The sequence below is a fragment of the Solanum pennellii genome, chromosome 6 (assembly GCF_001406875.1).
Source record: "Solanum pennellii chromosome 6, SPENNV200".
NCBI lineage: Eukaryota > Viridiplantae > Streptophyta > Magnoliopsida > Solanales > Solanaceae > Solanum > Solanum pennellii.
Genome location: NC_028642.1, coordinates 3,713,295 through 3,718,224, shown reverse-complemented (window position 1 = coordinate 3,718,224; position 4,930 = coordinate 3,713,295).

The following is a 4,930-nucleotide window of genomic DNA, read 5'->3' as shown; positions in this document are numbered from 1 at the left end:
CCCCCCCCCCCCCCCCACACACACACAAAAAAAAAATTAATATTATTTTTATAAAAATTCAACTTCGAATTTTAATTTTTTCATCCTTATCCTGGAACTCACTCCTACCTCCACCACGAAAAAAAATTTAAGCTTGTTTTTTTAAAAAAATTTAACTTCAAAAATTATTTTCTATTTTAATAAAAAAAAATTTAAAATATTTTTTAAAAATATTTTTCAATCAAAAAATAAATACTAAAATATTTCTACTCACCAATCAAACATGAGAAAATAAGTCAAATATTTTCTAAAAATACATTTTTGATAGAAAAAATTCCCTTCGTTCAAACACACCTACATTGAAGATATTGTCAGTGTTGTTGTAATATTGTTGATATATATGTTATATATTATGTCAACAATAATTTTTCATAATTAATAAAAATTATATCACCTATTTTTTGGTATGTGACACTATTTGAAAGTGGACGATTCGGATGATTTATTAAGTGAGATGTTAATAAAATAGTTAAAAGTTGCTAATATTTGTGTTGTTTTATGTTTATGTATTTTTCTAGTGGTGATATATTGTCATTCAATAACAATCTTTCATAATTTATTCATGTATTTTGATTATTTACGTAAAATAATTTAACTTGTATTCAGATTATTATCAAAAATCAATTTCATAATAATAATCTTTCATAGACTATTCACGTATTTATGATTTTTGAAATGGTTTAATTTGTTTATTGGTGTTATATGTTTTAGTTACTTTTCATGAATAATAAAATAATTATAGATGCCACAATACTTTTGATACTTCAAATTAATTTATAAAATTCATATATCCACATATCTTAATCATGTGACATGAATTTGAATTGTGAATTTGCACTTACAAATGGTAATGCCTTAAAAAAAACATGTGATTTAAGTAATTTATTAAGTAAGACATTCGTAAAATAATTAGAGATGGTATAAGATTTATGTTAAATTATGTAATACATTATATTTATAAGTCAATAATAATTTTTTATAATTTATAGAATGCATGTATCACGTGTTTTGATCGTCGAATGAATAACTACACTAAAAAATGGTAATGTTTAAGAAAACTAGTGATTCAAATGATTTATTAAGTAAAAGTTCTAATAGTAAATAGTTAGATATGTTATATTATTTGTTGGTGTAAATACACAATATCATTTATGTTATTTAAAGTTACATATCTAAAATGTTGATGTTTTATAAGTCAATAATAATCTTTCATGGTTTAATATGAAACTATGTATTACGTTTTTCTTGATCAATCATCTTACATGGAATCAATAATTGCATGCAAAAATGATAAATATTTTTGAAAAACGAGTAATTCATGAAATTTACTAAGTGAGACGCTAATATATAACTAGAGATGTTAGTAATATTTATATTATTTCTATTTGCACATCTTTAATGCTGATGATTTAAAAATCTATATATATATAAATGAGGATCATAGAGGAGGTGATGTGGCACCTCTCTATGACCTCCATTCATTTTTCTTATTTTTCTTCTTTTACTTGACATTATTTCTTATTTTTTTCAATAATTTTTTCTTATAAACTTATACCTCTTTAATTATATAAATTCTATTCTTAAATTAGTATTAATTATATTCATATCCCTCAAACCTTTCATCTTCATAACCTCTTATACCTTTCATATTCATAACTTCTAATTATTTAATGTGAAAGGTTATATTAACACTATAAAATCACACTAAAATTGTGTGTTATTTTGTAATCATCTTTGGGTAGAGAATTAGTGGAAGAAATGTTACAATAATTGTAAGCTTTGAGGTGCATTATTTTTTCAAATATTATTTCATATATTACTTTTAATTAGCAAGTAAGGCTAATATGTCATCATATTTTTATTTCTTCTAGATAAATTATTTTGTTTTATTATCTTTGAGATTTATTTTATGACTATAATGTATTTGTTATTATTTTTTCTTGACTCTTGTATATAGGATGAAATGATAACATCAAGCATGAAGATTAGTGGATTTTGAGTTATATATATTGATTATTTGTCCAAAATGATTATGTAGGAGAATTTATGATTAAATGTAATTTTCCCTTATTCTTTATGAGATATAATATTTTATTTTGTTAACTTTGGGATTCATTTTAGGACTAATAATTTATTTGTTATTATTTTTCTTGACTCTTGTATATAGAATGAAATGAAAACATTCAGAGATGGAGATTAATGGATTTTGAGCTATATAATGATTATTCTTTATTTTTTTAGGTCCTTAAGAAATAATGTTTCTATTATATTATTTCCTTTTGAATTATTTATGTTTTGTCAAAAATGATTATATGTGTTTAAATAATTTTCTCCTTATTCTTTATCCTTTTCTTCTTTTGGTAGATAATTTTTTAACTTTTAATCAGATTTGCCGATTATAAAAGATATATCTATAATGAAAATGGTTGGACATTCTTGCATAATTTGAGTTTACAAGGAAAAATAATTTGATATGTCTAATCTAGTTACAACTCTTTCTTTGTTGAATCATACATTTGATATTATTTGTTTATGTTCATGAAGATAGAAATCCTGAGTTTTTTTTTAAAAAAACATCTAAGTTATTCTCCTTAGGCCTCTATATGATTCTTAGATAATTTAACTATATATAATGATAACACCTTCAAAAATAATTATTTGTTTAGGTAAATTCATCTCTCACTTTTTTATTGATAAAATTAGTTTATTGTGTTTGTGGCTTATAATATTTTAAAAGATAGAAGTAGAAATCGATATTAAGGGTGGGCATAAACACCGGAAAACTGAAACACCGAACCGAACCAAATTTTTTCAGAATTTCGATTTCGTTATTTCGATTTTCGATACGTATTACTTTGATTTTTGGTATTTCGGTACAAACCGAAATATTATACTATAATTTATATTATATTTATGTTATATTAATTAATAATTATTACTGTTAAATAATCTTTTAAAAAAAGAAAAAAGAATGTGAAACCCTATGTAATGTCCCTATTCCTAATTTAATTTTTAATATTCATCTGCAGCCTCCTCTTCCCCTTGCAGACAACAACTCTTCCTCTTCTTCCTCTTCCTCTTTCAGGCAGTAGCAGCAGCAGCCGCCAGGCGCCAGCAGCAACAGCCGCCGCCAGCAAAAAAAAAAAACAAAACCGAAATTGTAAAGTTTAAAAATCAAACAAAAAATTGTAAAGTTTAAAATTTTAAAAAGCCCACTAAGCAGGCCCATTAAAAAAACAAATAAAAAAATCAAATCGAATTAATAAAAACCGAACCGAAATATTTTGATTTGGTATTCGGTACACAATTTACAAGAATCAAAAATCGAAAAAACACGAAACCGAATCGAAATGCCGAATGTCACCCCTAATCGATATGCTACTTAGAGAAATATGTACATATACTTTTATAATCCGGTGAAACAATTTTTATTAACAAAAATGATAGAACATAAGAATGTAAAGTTAATTTATTGTTTTTAAAATACACATGGTTTTATTAAAAATAAATTATTTATTAATATGTAAAATTACAATTCTTAAATTTTTAATTTTCGTTGTTTTTCTTAGAATATTTCAAGTTGTTTATTAATAAGTCTTTATATTTTCATTTTTGTTATTTTTGGGAGTTTTAAACTTATTTCAAAATTATGGTTAATTTATAATTTTAAACATTTAGTTGGTTTCTTACATTTCTATTTACTTATAATAAAATATTTGTCTCAATAACTGTAATTTGTTTGTTTTTCATTTTCTATAATTAATGTTCTTTATTAGTGTAATAATGTACAAATATTACTCTTATTATGTTACAAAAGTTCAAAGTCATATTATTAATCCTCTTAATTACTGTGACTTTTTATTCTTAGGAATTTATTATGTTAAATGTAATATTTATTTAAAATGTGAAATATATTTTTTAATTTTTTGTGTTTAAGCCAAACAAAATTAAAAGAAATAGGAATAGTGTATGTGTCATTTTCTTGAATCTTTTTTTCGTAGTTAATTCTCTCTTTTGTTCTCTTTTATGTTATTTTTAAATTTTATATTTTTTCCCAATATAAGTTATCCCAAAAATAATTGGATATCTAAACCTAAGTATAATGATAATAATTATAATAATAATATTAATAATAATAAGTATGAAATTTAACTAATTAAGATTTTTAAACTTTTTTTATTTAAAATTTAATTATTAAAAAGTTATTAATACAAATATTAAATTAATCTAATATTGTACAATAAAAATAATTAAAACATGTGATGATTGGGTCATGACGAGGACAAGTAATAGTAATTGTGGATAATGATTTATATTGGCTAACTATATAGTTATGAATACCAACTATTAATAGCAATCTGAGTTATACATTGCCGAAAAATTATACTAAGAATATAATTTATAAAATTACAAATAAGCATAAAAGAACGATTAGATTTCAAGTTTACATAAATATATATAAATTATACTAAGAAAATCTCAAATAAAAGAAATTGATCACAAGTTTACATTTAAGTAGTTCTAATATTACCTAATTCGTATTACCTTCCCTTTTTCTCTATAAAATTTATTTTTAATATGTAACTTTTTGAAGTTCACATATATTAATTTCTTAATAAATTTCATATTCAATCTAAATATTTTTCATAATTTCTCTTCTATAAAATTATGTGATTAACAAAAAATTCTTTTTATTAAAGTAATTATTGATATTAAATATGTAATTTTATTTTAATCTTTTTCATAACCGCGCAAAGCGCGGCTAAGTACACTAGTTAAGTAATACTTAACTACATAATTTTACTTTACTTATCCTCAATATTTTCCTACTCGTTTATTAAAATTCAAAAATTTCTTTTTGACCTCCAATGACACTTAACCGATACTTTTT